The 20,938-nt window shown below is 35.0% G+C and overlaps 1 long non-coding RNA gene across 41 annotated transcripts in view; it reads left to right on the forward strand.

Annotated features, from left to right (window-relative positions):
* Positions 1-4,848, forward strand: part of LOC149182346 (uncharacterized) — a 71,761-nt gene extending 66,913 nt beyond the window's left edge. For 37 of the 41 annotated variants that reach the window (XR_016257077.1, XR_016257089.1, XR_016257081.1 and 34 more), the window contains 3 exons: positions 1,335-2,198; positions 2,350-3,076; positions 3,301-4,848. This is a non-coding gene — a long non-coding RNA (uncharacterized LOC149182346). Of the gene's footprint in view, positions 1-1,334; positions 2,199-2,349; positions 3,077-3,294 lie in introns of all 41 variants that reach the window. The other 4 variants (XR_016257094.1, XR_016257071.1, XR_016257091.1 and 1 more) reach the window with 4 other exon arrangements.
* Positions 4,849-20,938: the final 16,090 nt, after the last annotated feature.

Below are 20,938 nucleotides of genomic sequence, written 5' to 3' on the forward strand. Positions count from 1 at the left end.
TTTCCATGTAGACAAGAATTTACTGAAACTTGCCTCCACTGCACAAATCTAGCGGAAGGGGGTCACTGAGCTTGTTCTGTGAGACATCAATCATGTTGAATTTAGATATAAAATCCAGCTTTGGGGGAAAGGGCCCTGTGAAAAATTATATAGAGCATGAATTAAGCAGACAAGCTTAAAAATAGCTTTTCATTTTCATATCTTGAGTTTTAGATTCAGATGGCAGAGTTGTTTTTTGGGCTGTTATTAAACCAGATTTGCAAGCAGAGGTTTAGATGCAGATGGTAGAGTTGTTTTTTGGGCTGTTGTTATCAAACTAGATTTGCAAGCCCAAAAATCAGAAATCGAAGCAGATTGAGTTTTTTCAGAGACTTCAAGCCCAAAAATCAGAAATTGAAGCACAACATAGCAGAAGGTTGTCATCAATCACAAACTCCTTTAAGGATTCTCTCAGTCTTCACTTAACATCCCTCCTTCCGTTCTGGAGGCATCATCATAATAAGGTTTAATGATTCTTGGATCTAATGTTACTAATAGAATCCTTACTGTGATAAATTGTCAATTTTTAGTGTTAATAGTTAATCGGTTGTGTTGCATGACAAAATTACCACATCAACATCTTCACAATTCCTTCTATCTTCATTTTTAACTTTAGTATTACATGTTGTCAGTCCATAGTCTTTTATTTTCATAAGCTCGGGACCTCTATTGGTTCTGGCACCAATCTCCAGATCGAGCATTCTTCTTAAGAGACTAGTAAAAATTTCTGCTAGATTTCCTATGAAGCAATTCCTACATCAGGAAAACTAACAGATCCCGTGGGAGATTCATTGAACCCAAGTTGTGCAAAGGAAATGCCATAATGGCATGCGAACCAACCAACTAAATTTATCATCATTAGTTTATCATGTATTGGCTTCCTCGGCAGTCTTTGAATAGAGCCATTTCAAAAGGAATCCTTACAGAGAACTCTTCCCAATGTTTGGATTACGAAAACTATTATTCCTCCACTCAACCATATTGTGCTTCCCTCCAATCATTTATAACAATGTTGATCAGACTTAACAATCAAGTTTCTTGGGGATCAACAGTAAAGTTCTGCTCCTCCACTCAACCCATGTTGTGCTTCCCTCCAACCATTTATAACAATGTTGATCAGTCTTAACAATCAAGTTTCTTGGTGATCAATAGGAAAGTTCTGCAAACATTTATGACAGAGTTGCACAACCTTAGAAATCATGTTTCCCGGAATCACTTTTTTATTTGTTTATCGTTGTCTGTTAAATTATTTTCATCTATTTTTGTTTTTAAGTATTTGTTCTTATTGTGCGCAGGGTATAGCTATTAAGCAGCTTGACAGACATGAATGAAATGCGAGGAAACAGAAAATTGTGCCAAATGGCAATGTATTATTAATGTAGCAAAATTGACAATTTCCAGAGCAGAGGGCAGCCCAGAGTCGAAAAAGAGATGGGAGTTGCGGTCTCATTTTGGTATTCACAATGTCATTAATATAAATAACCTCAAGCTGTATGGGCACCCTTACTGGAAGATGAAGTCTCCATGTGTCACGGGGCTTCTCTATCGTTTGGACCACTTTCCACTAGAACCACCTTCTACGGGATGGATCATTGGATTCGATGAATAGCAAGAAAGGTAGGGAGTTCCATTCTCCTGGAGTCAGCCCCGTTAAGCCAACCAGTGAATCCTACAAACGCACAGACTATAGCTTCAAGGAGATTGTCTGCTAAAATATCAATGAGAGTATTGATGGACTTCCATTCTCCTGGAATCAGTGCCCTCAAGCCAACCAGTGGATCCTACAAAGACACGGACTATAGCTGCAAGTAGATTATCTACTAAGATATTACAAAGGCACAGACTATAGCTGCAAGGAGATTGTCTACAAAGATACTAATGAGAGTATTGATGGACTTGCATTCTCCTGGAATCAGTGCCCTCAAGCCAACCAGTGGATCCTAAAAAGACACGGACTGTAGCTGCAAGTGGATTACCTACTAAGATATTAATGAGAATATTGGTGGACAGGATGCAGATACAAGATACATAGATACAGAGTATCCGAGAGCAGGGTTGTGGTGCCAGAACTAGATTAAGGGGCATTTCATCATGGAAGGAAGGTCTACCAATCTGCTGACAGCGACAACTGAGGTCCGTCGCAGTTACACCATTTGGAGGTATAACTCGGCCATGATAAATGTTGTCTTCCATAACAGTTCAAAGCACTGATATAGCATGAGTTAAAAATACTTAGAAATTGCTTTTTCATATCTTGACTTTTAGATGCAGATGGCTGAGTTCTTTTTTGGGCTGTTGTTATCAAACCAGATTTGCAAGAAGATTTTTAGACGCAGATGGCAGGGTTGTTTTTGGGCTGCTTTTATCAATTCAGATTTGAAAGCCGAAATCTGAAATTGAAGCACATCATAGTAGAAGGTCATCCTCAATTACAAATTCGGAGGATTCTCATAGTCTTTAAGCCGATAAATCAGAAATCAAAGCATACCATATCAGAATGTCCTCATCAATCAAAAAATTCTGGATTCTGTCTTCACATCCCTCCTTCAGTTCCAGTGGCATCATCATATTCAGGTTTAATGGTGTTCCAGATCAGAGAGTCCTGGATTCTCATAGTCTTCACACCCGTCCTTCTGTTGGTCCATACAATATGGGATCCCAATTGAATACTGTTTATCTTGGACAATCGATTGGATGTTGTAAATTGCACCATAAACAGCATTGTGCCCAGAACTGCAAAGTGTGCTGGTTTTGCTTTTACAATAAAAAACAACAGTCAGCAAGTCAGACTTGGCAGCTATTCTAACGGAGAGTACCCAATAACATTCTGGACTCGAAGATTTATACCAATGTGTTCAGACTGGTGATGAATACCAATGTGTTCAGACTTGGCAGCTCTTAAAAAAACAAGTCAGCGAGGCAGCAAGTCAGACTTGGCAGCTCTTCTAACGCAGAGCATCCAATAACATTTTGGACACGAAGATTTATACCAATGTTTTCAGACTTGTTCAGAGGTTTTTGGCATCTTTATTCTTGGGTAAAGCGGATCTCTATCCTATTTCCTCATTCTTTGTGTGTTCAGTGCTTCCTGCGTCACTATCTGATGTAGTGTTGTTGTTGTTAGATCTGAAAATATTACTTAAAAACTACCTAATTGATTTTCATATTCTGAGTTTTAGATGTAGTGTTGTTATTGTTAGATCTGAAAATATTACTTAAAAATTACTTCATTGATTTTCATATTCTGAGTTTTAGATGCAGATGGCAGAGTTGTCTTTTGGGCTGTTGTTATCAAATCAGATTGGCAAGCAGAGTTTTAGATGCCGCTGTCAGAGTTGTTTTTTGGGCCGCTTTTATCAAATAAGATTTGAAAGCCGAAATCAGAAATTGAAGCACATCATAGTAGAAGGTCGTTCTCAATTACAAACTCGGAGGATTCTCATAGTCTTTAAGCCAATAAATCAGAAATCGAAGCATACCATATCAGAATGTCATCATCAATAAAAAAAATTCTGGATTCTGTCTTTACATCCCTCCTTCAGTTCCAGTGGCATCATCATATTCAAGTTTAATGCTTCCAGATCAAGTTTAATGAATATGTCAATGTCTCTGCAACAATTTTAATCAGATTGATGCAATGTGCATATTTCTTGTCGACTCAAAGGGAGCTCTTTGGCAAAGTTATCTACCCTTTACTGAAGAGGTTTTGGCATCTGTATTCTTGGGTAAAGCGGATCTCTATCCTATTTCCTCATTCTTTGTGTGTTCAGTACTTCCTGCGTCCCTAGCTGCTGATAAAGTGTTAGTTGTTAGATCTGAAAAAATTACTTAAAAATTGCTTTTCATATCCCGAGTGTTAGATGCAGATGGCAGAGATGTTTTTGGGGCTGCTTTTATCAAATCAGAAATCAGAAATTGAATCACATCATAGTAGAAGGTCGTCATCAATTACAAACTCTAGGATTCTGATAGTGTTCCGACAAATCAGAAATCGAAGCATATCATAGCAGAATGTCATCGTCAATCAGAAAATTCTGGATTCTATCTTCACATCCATCCTTCAGTTATCAGGTTTAATGATTCCAGATAAGAATGTCCTGGATTCTCAGTCTTCACATCCCTCCTTCAGTTGGGGATTCTCATAGTCTTCAAGCCGACAAATCAGAAATCGCAGCATACCATAGCAGAATGTCATCAATCAGAAAATTCTGGATTCTGTCTTCACATTCCTCCTTCAGTTCCAGTGGCATCATCATATTCAGGCTTAATGATTCCAGATCAGGAAGTCCTGGATTCTCAGCCTTCACATCCCTCCTTCAGTTTGGGATTCTCATAGCCTTCAAGCCGATAAATCAGAAATCGAAGCATACCATAGCAGAAATTCTGGATTCTGTCTTCACATCCCTCCTTCAATTCCAGTGGCATCATCATATTCAGGTTTAATGATTCCTGGATGCTCAGTCTTCACATCACTACTTCAGTTGGTCCATACAATATGGGATCCCACAATATGGGATCCCAATTGAATATTGCCATCTTGGACAATCAATTGGATATTGTAAATTGCACCATAAACAACATTGCTCCCAGATCTGCAAAGTGTACTGGTTTTGCTTTTACAATAAGAAAGCAACAATCAGCAAGTCACGGGCAATATTGTCTTGGATCTAATCGCTTGCCAGTCTATATTCATACAATATGGGATCCCAATTGAATATTGCATATATTGGATATCACAAATTGCAAGATTATGAGCCCAAAACTGCAGAGTGTGCTGGTTTTGCTTTTGCAATAAAAGGGCGCTGAATTTATGGTATTTGAACTTTTGGTTCAAAAGTGTTATGGACCTTTATACATATTTCAAGGTGGGTCCATATGACATTAATGCGTTTGATTTCTAACAATTTCTTCTTAAAAATCGAAATGGATTTGATTAAATCCTCCTGTTTAGGAAGTTTGTGCAGATCCTTTGTTAAAAGATAGTGTTCCTGATTTATACTATAAATTTAAATGCATGCACTGAATACTCAGCAAGTCAAATTTATGGTATTTGAACTTGTTATGGACCTTTATACATATTTCAAGGTGGGTCCATATGACATTAATGCGTTTGATTTCTAACAATGTCTTCTTAAAAATCGAAATGGATTTGATTAAATCCTCGTGTTTAGGAAGTTTGTGCAGATCCTTTGTTAAAAGATAGTGTTCCTGATTTATACTATAAATTTAAATGCACATTTAAATGCACTGAATACTCAGCAAGTCAAATTTATGGTATTTGAACTTTAATTCAAAAGTGTTATGGAACTTTATACATATTTCAAGGTGGGTCTATATGACTTCATATTTAGGAAGTTTGTGCAGATCCTTTGTTAAAAGATAGTGTTCCTGAGTTATACAATAAATTTAAAAAGATAGTGTTCCTGAGTTATACAATAAATTTAAATGCACTGAATACTCAGCAAGTCAAATTTATGGTATTTGAACTTTAGTTCAAAAGTGTTATGAAACTTTATACATATTTCAATGTGGGTCTATATGACTTCAATGCAGTTTATTTCTAATCATGTTTTTTTTAATGCAGTTTATTTCTAATCATGTTTAATCATGTTGAATTAAATTTCTATGTTTAGACTCTTACATATTTAAATTTATATGATTTATTTATCGTATTTGAAGTTTCCTTGAACTTTATACATATTTCAAGGTGAGTCTATATGACTTCAATATCGTATTTGAAGTTTTCGTGAACTTTATACATATTTCAAGTGGGTCTATATGACTTCAATCAAGGTGGGTCTATATGACTTCAATGCATTTGACTTCAATCAAGGTGAGTCTATATGACTTCAATGCATTTGATTTCTACTCGTGTTTTTCTTAATACATTTTATTTCTAATCATGTTTTTGGTTTTAATGCATTTTATTTCTAATCATATTCAGTTAAATTTCTATGTAATATAGAATCTATGGTATTCGAAGTTTGGGTGACTTCCATGCATTTTATATCTAATCATGTTTTTCTTAAAAATCGAAATAGGTTTGAATTAAATTCCTATGTTTAGACTCTTACTTTTTTTAAAGAGCAAAACATAGGTTCTTACTTCTTTTTAAAGAGCAAGTATTGGTGACTTCAATGCATTTTATTTCTAATCATGTTTTTCTTAAAAATCGAAGTAGGTTTGAATTAAATTCCTATGTTCAAAGACTTCCTTCTTTTTAAAGAGTATTTGAAGTTTTGGTTTAACAATATTATTATCATTTTTTGGTTATGTGATTATATAAATTTCAAGGTGGCTCCATATGATTTCAATGCAATATAAAGTGCAATATTATTTGATTATACATATTTCAAGGTTGCTCTATATGGCTCCATATGATTTCAATGCAATATAAAGTTATTTGATTATACATATTTCAAGGTTGTTCTATATGGCTTCATATGATTTCAATGTGATATAAAGTTATTTGATTATACGTATTTCAAGGTTGCTCTATATGATTTCAATGAAATATAGAATTTATGTTATTTGCAATATAGAATTTATGAATATTCTGATGCAATATATAATTTATAGTACTTTATATTTCAATGCAATATAGAATTTATGGTATTTATTGACTATGTTATATTTCAATGCAATATAGAATTTATGGTATTTGTTATATTTCAATGCAATATAGAATTTATGGCATTTGAAATATAAAGTGATTTGATTATACATATTTCAAGGTTGCTCTATATGATTTCAATGCAGTATAGAATTTATGGTATTTGTTATACATATTTAAAGGTGCTCCATATGATTTCAATATAATATAGAATTTATGGTACTTGTTATACATATTTAAAGGTAGCTCCATATGATTTCAATGCAATATAAATATTTAAAGGTAGCTTCATAAGATTTCAATGCAATATAGAATTTATGGTACTTAAAGTTATATAACTTAACTTTATACATATTTGATTATACATATATACATATTTGATTATACATATTTCAAGGTGGGTGCATATGACTTCTATTGAATTTATAGAATTTATGGTATTTGAAGTTTTGGTTTAATAGTGTTATGCACTTTTATAGAATTTATGATATATGACTTCTATTGAATTTATAGAATTTATGGTATTTGAAGTTTTGGTTTAATAGTGTTATGCACTTTTATAGAATTTATGATATTTGAAGTTTTGGTTTAATAATGTTATGCACTTTTATACATATTTCAAAGTGGGTCCATTCATTTTATTTCTAATCATGTTTTTAGCTAATTAGCTTTTCTTAAAGTGATTATAGATATTTCAAAGTTGATCCATGTGGGTCCATTTTATTTCTAATCATGTTTTTAGCTAATTAGCTTTTCTTAAAGTGATTATATATATTTCAAAGTTGATCCATGCATTTTAGTGTTATGCACTTTTATACATATTTCAAAGTGGGTCCATTCATTTTATTTATAATCATGTTTTTCGCTAAGTAGCTTTTCTTAAAGCTTTATATATATATTTGATTATAGATATTTCAAAGTTGTTCCATGCATTTTATTTCTAATCATGTTTTTTTTTTGCTAATTATGTTTTTCTTAGAAATCGAAACAGTTTGGATTCAATGCATTTGATTTCTAATCTATGTTTTTTGTAAATTAAAAATCGAAATCGAAATGGATTTGAATTAAATTCCTATATTTAGACTCTTCTTTAAATATAAAATTTATAAAATGTATGGTATTTGAAATTTTTTCATAAATTAAAAATCGAAATGGGTTTGAATTAAATTCTTATTTCTTTAAATATAGAATGATTTCTTTAAATATAGAATGGTTTCTTTAATTGTTGCGACTTGTAGGAAAAAATGGTTAATGTCTTTCTTATTGAAAAACGTCGAACAACATAAGTGTTGACATTGATGATGCACACCTAGATATTAATGTTATTAATTCAATCTCCACCTGCCCTTAGTGGGTTCTCATGGAAGAAAACCACTGTGAGAATAAGAATGAAGCTCTCTTCACTTCATCTAAGTTTCTAGATCAAGCAACAACTTGCACAATTAATCATAGACAATGGAAACAAAAAGAACTTGCTTTCTCAACAATTGATTGAAAAAATTCAAATTTCTACCACTCATCCTCAACCATATCATTTTGGATGGATCCATGAAGCAATATTTACTTTATGTTTGTAGTGGTTTATCAGAGTTTCCATTAGACCATTCATTGATACAATTGATTGTGATGATACACCCTTCTATTGTTGAGATGTGATTTTTTCTGAGCCCTACCAATTTCACATAAAGACATAAAATTGTGGGTATTATAACTTCTACAAGCTCTGCAAGGAAAATAAGGTCTACAATGTCATCTCTTCTTTCCCTTATTTTGCATTTGCTAGAAGATAAGTTAATAACCATATAGATATCCACAAGCTCAAAATGTTTAATATGTTCTAATGTTCATCCTTGTTGGCATTCATCTACTTGCTTTATAGTACTCACACTTTTGCATGGAGATGTCTTCCTGAGCACCGAGTCCAACTCCAATCCTCAACTTACTTCATACCATGCCCTAGGTAGCATCTTCTCCATGGTGCACCTCCAACTAAGGATATGAAGGTCATATCTTTTGCATAGGTGTTTCTGCTACAAATGATTAACTTAATCTTATTAGGAGGACATTCTATAACTCAACATCATGTTGTTGTAATTATTCCATGTACTCTCATTTCAAAATCCATTCTTCTAATATCCAATTAGGTTATTTCTGTCACCTCAGTTCCTACAAACGATGATGTCTTTCATGAGAAAGATTGTAAGATCACGTCATCATGATGACATTTTCATATCCTATTTTAGGGATTAAATAATTGAACCAAATTAAAATAATCAAAGTGCCCTCACGCTATGACAATTTTCTCCTCTGATGAGCACTATGAGTTATTCTGTCATTTTTCTCCTCTCATAAGGACTATGAGTTATCTCTTAGATGTTGTTATCATAGAATACCAATTTGGATGGTAGGGCTGGGATTGTAGGATGTGGAAATATGCCCCATCCAATGGAGAATGTATCCACCTTTTACAACTAAACGTCAAAAGCTAACCCTTTTGCATAAAGTATACTTTAGGTTTTCTTTCTCGCATCGACACAAAGCTAAAACTCTTACCAATTTCCTTCTTGGATCTTCCCTCCTAAATATATTCCAAGATGCTAAGTTGCTCGTTTTTGCTCATAATCAAGAAACACCTAGTTTGACTGGCGAAGGGAAGAAGAAACATTGATTCTATCAATAGGAAATATTGCCATTTTGATAATGAATGTTGTCACGACTTGTTGGCCAAAAAGGTCAATGCCTTTCTTATTGAACAATATCGAACAATAGAAGTGATGACATCGATGATGCACACCTAGATATTAATGTTAATAATTCAACATCCATATACCCTTAGTGGGTTATCATGGTGGAAAAACTACTTTAAGAACAAGAATCAAGCTCTCTTCACTTAATAGTTTCTAGATCAAGCAACAACTTGCACAAGTAATTATAGACAATGTCTCCATTTGTGGGCCCTCTGTCGGTGGCTTGGTACAATGTGTTAAAGCTAAATGTTCATTTTGACTCTACACAAAGCATTACGCTCTTAGTTGAAGTATACTAAGGCCGCTAAATTGAAAAAATGAACATTTTCCAGGGACCGTTTAGTCCTATCCATTGTCTAGGCATTATTATGCCTAATCAAATTTGATATATACTCAACTATTAATACATAATGGCTTTAGCAAGTATGTTTATGCATGATTTGACTCATATGATATAATTTGAAGCCTATAACTATTTTCATGATGGGCAATTTTACCTTGTTGGTGCTTAGGTACATAATAGGAAGAGCATGTATCGTACTAGGAGTTTGTTTAGCCTATTCACTTACAAGTGAGAAAATTTGGCACAATAGACACTTTATATGATAGAGATGTTTGGTAGAATTCAATAAACTAGTGAAAGCTTCATACGAACATATCCTAGAGCTACTACAATTTTTTATATGTCTGCCCCCATATGTGGCGATTCTTTTTCCCCTGAGAGGAATTAGAGCACCTGTTTGGGATATGGTACAAAAAGGTCTTTTGAGTAAATGCAACCAATGAATATGGCATGTCGATTAGGAGATTCAACTAGTTTGGCTTCTCTTGTTGCCTATGATTTGAAGCCCTCATAAATGTTCCAAAACCAAGAGAGCATCTTAGTGAAGTATGTATAGGATGTGGACAATAAGTATTCCATCTTTCATGGCATTGTATCATGGTTTTGATGAGAAATCTAGCCTTGTTTTAAATGTCTAGGTATGACATCTTTTGAATTGGATTCTCAATTAATTTGTAGTATTGTAAAAATTGAAAATGTAAATTCTCGTCTTAGGATAATACTCCCTATTACTCAATGCTGACTCTTTCCATTTAATATTATATTACTATCAATGTTGATATTGATACTTGATGAGACGTGGTGAATAATATGATTTTAATGTTTTTGTGTTATGTATGTATATATGTATAAAATATGGTACAACCCTTTACCTAATCGTGCCATTGTCACTGCATTCCCATGAACAAGCCTTTGACACCTTAAAATGTACTTCTATCTGTTGCCTCAATTTTTTTTAATCCTTTCACATTTGTTTTATTATGCCAGTGTTTTACTCTTAATTTTCATCATTACTTTATAGAGTTCAAACATTTCGTTTTATGATATAGATATGTTGGAAATTAGGTATGGGATACAATTAACTCTTTGGCATTGTATTGGATAAAACTTCTTTTTTGTGTGTTCTGTCCACATTGATGGTTTGTTTGTAGATTTATGTTGTAGTCGTGAATATCATTATATAAGTTGTTAGGTTGAATTTTAGGTCCAAGATAAAAATAGGTGAAACATTGGATTTCCCCTTTGCACATTTATGCCTTTTTACTAATCTTTTTTATAGTTTAAGATATAGGCAACAATTAACTGTTTGGCATTGTGATAGATATAATTATTTTTTTTGCCATGTTTGCAATATACTTTTTTGGTTTGTTTCTAGGTCTATGATGTAGTTTTAAGATCAATATATTACTTTGTTGTTTAAGCTTCCAATCACTAAACTTGTTGAGATAGAAAATAGTGGAATTTAAAGATGCACGAAGAATAACAAAAATATGGGGATTCGAGAACCATATGGAGGAAGAATATTTGGATGATTGAATATCTTGCAAAAGACTAACACCTGTTGGAAAAAATGGAAAAAAACTATGGAAGCAGACATAAGGAAAAGAAATATTTATGGGAAGGTAAATATATAATAAGGAAATAGGAAACATGTGAGAATACAATTAATGCATATTAATTGAAGACCCTCTAGGCCATGCATGGGAAAGAGATCGATCGCTATAAGACAAATTAATGGATTTATGAGTTTTTCTATAAGAGAGATGTTTTCTTCTAACATCCCCCAACCACCCATCTTGTTGAGAAATCAAGAGGCTTACAATTTATATTAGATTTCTCTTTCCTTGATATTTTTTTATGAAGTGTGTTGGCCTTTTATTGATATTTATTATGTTATTCCATCAAACAATTACCAAAACGTAAACATGAAGATCACAAGAAAAATAATGAACACAGGATATAAGCTCCAAGCCAGGCCAAAACCCCTCCAAGGGGAAAATCGAGAAAGAATATTTTCTTATAGAATTAGATCAAAGTAAGATATCCAAGACTTCAACCTTCTAGATTCCAAGTCAAACACTCCTTCTACACAAAAAAAGTCATGAATAGCAGGAGACCAACAACAAATATTAAACAAGAGATATGATAAGGCAGAACTTCCAAAAACCCTTCTTCAATTTCAGACTCCCTCCTTCTTCTACGAAATTTCAGAACGAATCAAGAAAATTGTGTGTCGAAATGAGATCATATCACCCTATATTTATATTGTCCAAAGGGGTTTGAATAGGCATTCCTTTTTGGGTAGGGCCGACTTGACATATAGAGGCATTTTTAACCCAACATTACATATTTTCTCTTTTTCTTTACAAGAAGTCCAATGAGGATTTTGATTCAACAAATCCTATAAGCATGACGAACATTCTTAACTAATAAAAATTAATAATAATAATTTTTTTTCTTCTCTTTGCTTGTACATAAAATATACAATGACCTAAGTACATGGATCATTATGAATACCAAACCTAGTTACATTTTCCAACACTCCCTCTTAACTAGGTATGTATTCATTATTACATAATCGGTACAAGGATACTTCTCAAATTGAAATATTATCATAAGAAGAGTTATATTGATAAGCCATGTTGGGAGCACAATGTTGGGAGGCATACACATGGACACCATCATAGCCTCTCAAAACACATTCCCCGTTCGAATGTTCACAAGGTATTTCCTTCCAAAACTATTTTTATCTTCGATTCCCAATCCTTAAAAAATATCGTTCCTCATCGACCAATCTTACCTTGGATACGTTATCAGATCCTCAAAGAGTTTTATTCCATGGGACTGCTTCCTATCCTGGATTCCCAATCCTCTAGGAGTAATGATTACTAGATTCTTATCCAATATTCCATTCTCCCTCCCAATGCCATAAACTAGACATGTGGCAATTAATCATGGCCTAGTGTATGACACATATGAAGAATATGGTGTCCATCATCACTCTCTTTCAACTAGGGAGGAGATCCTTACTCCTCAAAAAATGGAGGAGATTTATTTCTCCCTCTCAATCAAGGAGACATCATCACCATCCTTAGCTGGTCGCATACATCATCTACTTGTTCTTCCATGGATATATAGTTGTAGATGCAAGGCCCCTTTCTCATGTATCATCATTACTGGGATTCAACCTTCTGAGATGTCAAATAATTTATGGAGCTAAATTATCTCACATTTCATCTTCATGATAGGGTTTCTTGGCTCTTAATAGCATCACATCATATCAAAATTCAACCTTTCAAGATCTTAACAATTATTATTAAAATGTTCATCTATCATCTTCAAGGAGCCGAGCTTCCTCACAACTTCTAACACATGTATTCTTTCTTCATAATAACTTTATTCCTCATATTCTTCAAAAAGTCATATCAAATTTCCAATATCAATTTTTCTCTCATGCTTATCCAAGTCATCAATAGTGCTATCCATAGAATCTATGTGTTCCATGATCAAACCACGTAGTTTAGATCCAACAAATTATATATTTCCATCCTTTGCATATACTATTGCAATATGCTTTTTCAGGGAGCCAAATCACATCTAAAATAAATCATCAGTATCAGCCTTGCCAAATCATAATGGCCTCAAGTCAAGGTGTCAAATTTTGTTACTTTCTCCCTCTGAGGTCAATAATCCCTTGCACAATCTATCTCATATTACAACATATTTCAACTTTATGCTCTTTAGCTTTCAATCATCAATTCGAACTAATCAGGAGGCTTCAATATCGTAACCATTAGGACCTTTATAGCTCTATCTTTCCTTCTTGTTGCTTCCCATCCGATAGCCTTCTTGATACATACATCAAACTACTCCTTCCTTCATAGTCTTCATGCTAAGCCACATTCCTTCAAGTATTTCATCTACTTATTCAAGCCTTACATAGAACTTAGCCTTGACATGTAACTTTGACTAGAAGACTTATAAAAGAAAAAGGAGACAAAATATAAAGACAATAGCATTAATAATAATCAAGGTGTCAAATACTTATCTCTGGAGAAAGGTTGACTCCATCTTACTCTTGGACCCCTTTTTATCAAATCCTGTTTTTCACATCATCATGATATAATATCTGGCAATATCTAGGTTCGTTTTCCTTTCAAAGCGGAAATTAGTTAGGGTTTCTATTTCTAGGGTTTATTCTTTCATTCCATACTTTTCTAGGGTTTACAAATCCTAGATACCAAGACCTGCCACTTACAAACTATAAAGTTGTACAACCACATAAAATAGTTAGATGCAAAACCCTATATTTTTAAGGTATTCAAGGTCTTGTTAGAAATAACATATTTTATACAAACCCTAGATTGATCAGAGTCATTAAGACTTGTCATTTTCAAAATTCTATAAGCATGTTGCAAAACCATAACAATTGACATGGTTTTTATCTTTAATGTCTCTAATTTATGCAGATTGTTTCTATGATCATTATCATGACCTATAAAATTATATAGGTCATAGAAAATTATAAGTACCTCCTTTGATTTTACCTTTCCTCTTTTGCAGAGACCTGGTCGTGTTCCTTGAATTGACATTTATCAACATCATTTATTTAGGTCAACTTCATTGATGAAGTAAGTCAGTAAGGGTTTCTGCCCTTCTTTTCTGTAAGTCATGTCAGCTTTAGAGATCTACCCATTGTCCACGGACCATGGGATTGTATAAAAAGAAGTTCTAGAAGAGTCTCTTAGTAGTTCATTTCAGTAGATCATGGATGAGTCATTGATGTAATGGGTCTGTGAGAGCTAAGAGCAAAGAATCTTAGCATAGGAAGAGGCTCTACAGCTGAGTGCATAGAGGCCTAGGGTAGAAGTTCGCAGCTGAGTGCGCCGACCCCTGCAGCTGTATGTGCAGGGAAGTTAGAGTCTGTTAGAGTCGGTCTTTTCAGTCCTCCTCAGAGATCAAAACTCTTTTTGCATTTCATTTTTAGGTGTCCCATTCTGCTCGATCACCTGCATTCCATTTAGGAGCATGCCATATTCTGACAGAAGGACCTAGTCCTCATGCCATGTCCTGCTGGCTTAACTCTGTTTATTAAAGTTCATTAAGACAGTCTTGAAATCATTTACAGTCTTGTTTTTATCACTTGGTAAGCAAAGAGTCAACTTGGTCATTAGGTCTAAGGTTTGCAAATTGTTGTTCTCAAAGTGCTGCAATAATACTTGCAGGCCAGAGGAAGGCTCAATAATTCACTCCAATGATGTTTTTGAGCAAGAGAAGATGAATTTTGGAAAACTGAGAGAGGTTTTTGTCCAAAATAGGCCAAGGAAGAAAAACCTCTTTCACTTTTTACACAGGTGTCATGGTTTTAGAGAAATGTTAAAAATACAATTGCCTCGGGAGAATTGATGCACCTCTAAAGTGACCTTGGGAAAATCAAGTTTTCTCCTAGCTTGGTTAGCCAAATGACTTGCTTGATGAGTAAAATGATAACTTGCTTGGAAAGGTGATTACACAGAGCAAACATGGCATATAGTTTTGCAGAAAATGGCATTGAACATATGCCTTACAGAAAACTAGAAAAATATCTCTATTTGATCACAATTTCTGCAAAATATTCATCGCTTGACTAAATTGGGACCATCTTGCAAAAAACCCATGTCTCGAAATTGAGAAATTCATCTTTGTTGCCCAAAAAATGAGCCCGAAAATCACCTATTGAAGATACTACGTTTTTAAATGAAGTATACAGTAAAAAATTTCTTTAACCATCAAATCCATTTTCTGTCCTCATATAACACATCAATGGTTAGCCATGACGAGAAGAAGAAGAAGAATGGCTGTGGCTTTGGGGATGAATGCCTAGGCATACTTTGGATCCTGAAAAAATAAAAAATGAGCCCGAAAATCACCTATTGAAGATACTACGTTTTTAAATGAAGTATGTAAAAAATTTCTTTAACCATCAAATCCATTTTCTGTCCTCATATAACACATCAATGGTTAGCCATGACGAGAAGAAGAAGAAGAATGGCTGTGGCTTTGGGGATGAATGCCTAGGCATACTTTGGATCCTGAAAAATAACCCTGTAGCTTCCACGAATGCAATTTGTCTCCTGCCATTTGTATCAATCTGCTTGACTAGATACCTGCAGGGATTCTTGAGATTGATCAACCAAAACAAGTGGCCGAAATGTATGGAAATGGGTTTGCTGATGTGGTGGCGGGAGTGCCAGATAACAACATTGTATTGGGGGAAAAGTAATGGCAGGAGGTTACTTTGGCGGAAGGGGGGTGGGGTCTTTAGGCATGAGGTGGCGGATAGGCAATAGAGGGGAAAGGATGGCATATGAGCGAATGGTGGGGACGGGGGAGTCCACATGGCAAGAGGTTAGTGGCGCGGGAGCAGCAAAGGTCAACGATCATAAATTAAAATTGCGATTAAATTAACTTAACAATTGATCTTAACACTAAACCTTAATCAACCATGTTTAAACACTGTGGTTAATTAATTTTATTTTTACTAATCTAATTCAACTGCGATTAAACTGTGTGGATGATTCATTCACTAACCTAAACTAATTTGATTTAATCCAGTCTAATCACGTTTAAACAATGTGATTAAACTAACTAATATACTTCTCCTAATTCAATGTGGCATTTAAACAAGATGCACACTTTATTGAAATTTTTCTAAGGTATTTTTTATATCCCCATTTCTTTTCTTTTCTATTTTTTCTTTAGAAATAAATTTGCAGAATGGAAGATTATTTACAACATCTCATATACAAAATTACAGCTACAATCAAGTCATCCTTTGATATATAGGACCCTAACAGTGGCTCCAATGGGGATGGCACCCTCCTTGTGAGGTGTCAAGAACGTTGCAACTCAATAGCCTTGATCCATTGGGAAAACTCTCTTTATTCTGCAACTGAATCTGATCCACCTGTTGTCAATCATAAATATGGGTAACAAATCGTTAGAAGCTTAGGGCCTTCTCTCCGGGCTTCAATTTATGATGTGAGCCACTGTCACTCTTGCAGTAGAATAGTAAAATGATATGTACAATGATTCTAAATGAAACTGATTTAAATTTGAGGAAAGTAGTATTTGAGAAGTCTACCATTGACAGGTCCACTAGGAAGTGCTTCTTCAATCAAGTCCTTCAAGAAAAATGCATTATTGCCTCTGAAAGCTTCATTTTATATGGCCCTTTCCACAAACTGTCGAACTTACCATGCTCGCCTTTGTCTTCATTCCTTGATTCCCACTTTAACTCTAGGTCACCTAATTGGAAATCATCTACTTTTGTTCTCATGTCATAGATGTTTTTGATGTTGTCTTGAACAAGTTGAGTTTTTTTATACACCTCTTCCCTAGATTGTTGCAATTGTATGGTCTGGTTAATCCTCCTATGTAATTCATTAGTTTCCACTTGTGATTCCTGTAACAATTTTAAAACAGGAATTTCCAGAGAAACTGGAAACACAACATCAAATCCATATATTAACTGGAATGGAGACATTCGAATAAACTTTTTGGTGCTAATTCGGTGAGCCCACAGGGAATTAATCAACTTTTTATGCCATAAATTTTTATTCTCCTGCAGTAGCTTTTTGATGATGTTGACTAAACTCTTGTTGGAGGACTCAACTAACACATTTCCTTGTGGGTAATAGGAAGTTGAATGTCCTAATATTATGTGGTATTTGTTACAAAAATCAACCATTTTCTTTGACTTAAAGGAAACAACATTGTTAGTGATAATCTTATGGGGGCATCCAAACCTAGACAGAATGTTACCTTCTAAAAATTGGATAATGATAGTATCTGTGGCTTGCCTGTTTGGGATAGACTAAATACACTTGGTAAAGTAATCAATGGCTGTTAAGATCCATCTATGTTGGCCTGAGGAGTTGGGATGGATTTCACCAATGAAATCTAGGCCCCACTTCTAAAAAGGAGTTTCAACTAAAATGGGTTTCAATGGTAAAGGCAAAAGTTTTCTCTTGCCTTCAAAGGTTTGACAGTGGTGGAAAGTGGTGACTTTCTTATGCTTGTCTACAAACAAGGTAGGTCAGTAAAGCCAGACCTTAGGATTTTGTTGGTTGTGGGTTTCTAATACAAATGGCCTCCACAATGTCCTTGATGAAACTCTTCCATGACCCTGTTTGCTTCATCTTTCAGTAAACAGTTTAGTAAAATAACTCCACCATATTTCCAATATACATTTTGATCTAAAATATAGAATTTCATAGCTTTAATTTTAAGAAACCTAGCTTTTGTTTTGGTTAAACCAGGAGGAGCTTGTAATTTTTGTAGTACAAAGATAATGCCGACATGCCATGGTGAAGTAACAAAGGTCTCAGACACCTATGGAGTCGCCATCTCTTCATGTTCATCTAGTGAAATAATATAATTGATATCCAATGCATGAAAATTGGACTCAACCATTATCTTTTCCAATCCCTGACCTTTGATGATCTTGGTTGGTTTAATCTCAATGTCATACTCTAGGATCACAAAAATCCATTTCCCTCTTCAGCGATCTAGGTTAGTCTGTGTGAGAATATCTTTTACCACAACACTTGGTAAAAATGCAATGATATGAGAATGTAGGATGTATACTATAAAATCCTTTAATGCCTTTACCAAAGAAAATGATTGTTTTTCCATAATGTTTTACTTTACAGATGCATCACTCAGAGCTCTGCTGAAAAAAGCTATGGGATGTTCATGGCCTTCATTGTTTTTCTGCAATAAAATAGTTGCAATAGTATGCTCAAATGCAAAAGAAAAAAGAATGAAATCCTTTGTAAAGTCAGGGCTTATCAAAACATGAGCAATAGTTAAAGCTATCTTTACTTCATTAAAGGATTTCTTGGTTTCTGTATTCCATTTTATTTCCATGTCTTTCTTTAACATATTTGTAATGGATCTTAAGATTTCAGCCAAGTTAGGAATACATCTTATGAGAAAATTTATCCTACCAATAAAGGATTGAACTTCTTTCTTGTTTCTGGGAGGGTCAATTTTTAGTATGGTTTCGACTCTGTTAGGATCAATTCTAATACCTTCTTTAGAAATGATATGACCTAGAAGTTTTCCCTCCTCTAAACCAAAAAGAATTTTCTTAGGGTTTAAGGAGATAACATATTTTCTGCACTTTTCAAAATCTCTTCTTAAATGGTGCAAGTGTTCTTCATCTGTTTTTGAAAACACAATTATATCATCTAGGTAAATCAAAATGAACTTGTCAATTTCATCAACAAAGGCTATCTCCATTGCTCTTTGGAAAGTGGCCCCAACATTCATCAGGCAAAAAGACATTTTTACATACATAAAAGTTCCCCATGGTGTTGTAATTGTTGTATTGAGTTGATCTTCAGGATGAATCAGAACGTGATTGTATCCTAAGAAGCCATCCAGCAGTGAGATTCTGTTGGAGCCAACTACCTTTTGTAGGATGTGATCCATTTTAGGAAGGGGATAATTATCTTTCAGAGAAACATTGTTAAGATTTCTAAAATATACACAACCTAATTTCACCTGTTTTCTTCCTAGTAGGTACTAGATTTGAGACGCATTTCGAAAATCTAAGGGGTATAATGATATTTGCATCAAAAAGTTTCTTGACTTCATTTTCTATCGAAGGAAGCAAAACTGGATTTATTCTCCTCAATTTCTATTTAAAAGGATTTTGATCTTCCCTGATGGGAATGGTGTGCTGAATGGTACTTGTATCATAATATTTTAAGTCTTCATTGCTGCAGGCAAACACATCAGAGAATTCTTTAAAAAGCTCAATATATTTTTGTTTTTCTTTAGGTGGTAAGGATTTAGACAGTTTGACAATTTTGGGGTTCTCTGCAGTTCTTATGTTACATTCATCTACCTCAGCTCATACTGGTTCTATTTTTGTCTTCTTGGCTACATCGTCAAAGTCAAGAATCTCTTCCAATGGTACCAATCCTCTTGGTAACACATTGTCCTTTAATTGCAGAACCTCAAGTTCTTCTTGATTATCATCTATTTCATTAACCACTATTTCTTTTTCATTTTCGTCTATATCATTTTCTATATCAATATTTACAGTCTCAAATTCATCTTTCATTTGTAAGAAGTTTTCTATTTGTTTATCGTTTTTTTTTTCTCGGCAACACTAACTAATCTATATTATTATATACAGGTAAACATTACATTCACAAAAGACTGGCTGCCCAGGGCCAACTGTGGCTCCTTGGGTGGCTCTATCAGACTCAGAATTCTCCCTCGCAGGGCAATATTTCCAGTTTAGACCAGTACACATGACACGGTGATGTTTCCATGTAATACCAAAACGGCCCACGCAGGGGCATCCCACAAAAGACGCATGACCCAGAAAGACTATAGTAGCCGCTAACATGACCCAGAACAGAAAGACTATAGTAGTCGCGAACATGACCCAGAACAGAAAGGAAACAAACAAAGACATAAGACATAAACCAGATACCAACCGAGACCTCGTACCAGACCTGAGAGTAGGAAGCAAATGCGAGGGAGTGCCGCTGGGAGTTACTCCTCTGGTTTTTCTTCAAGGATTCTGCACCAGCCTTGTCCCTCTGGGATGCCATCCCACACTGCCATGGGATCTTGCGCGGGGGCTGGCGGCGCTTGTTCTTGAGTTCGGGTGGGGGCTTGCTGAGGCTCCCTCTCTGAATTACCCTCTTCATTTGATGGCTCCCCCATTGGGCGCTTCCCCCTATTGCCCTCTGGACGTTCCTCAGCAGGGACCAGTTGCGATACTTCCTCATTCTCCTCAGGAATTTTGGTAAACAGAACTGAGATGTGTGCATTAATGCCAGCATTGTCCCTGGAGCTGCCCAGGGTAAAAATGACTGAGCCAAACGCTGGGAGCATGGGCACTCCATCATTGGAGCTGCCAGCCTCCAGAAACTGACTGACTGGAATTGGGGTAGCTCCCGCCCTTCTGTAACAATAGCAGCAGCAGCAGTGATGGTGAACATCCGCTGCAGGGGGACGTGAAGATTCACCACGCCCTGAGCCTCTTCTACACGGCATCCTTTCACGCAGTCGCACCATGGTGTCCGCAACTTCCTTATCTTGTTCCAGAGCAGAGGAGGGCCTGCTGTTACTGCGTTCCCTCCCAATTGATTGCCGTCCCCAAATTGGCTCGAGGCAGAGCTCAATTGAGCA

This window comes from Pinus tabuliformis, chromosome 3_2 (genome assembly GCF_031772625.1).
Source record: "Pinus tabuliformis cultivar Carrire ecotype Pingquan chromosome 3_2, CPIR1, whole genome shotgun sequence".
NCBI classification, from domain to species: Eukaryota; Viridiplantae; Streptophyta; class Pinopsida; order Pinales; family Pinaceae; genus Pinus; species Pinus tabuliformis.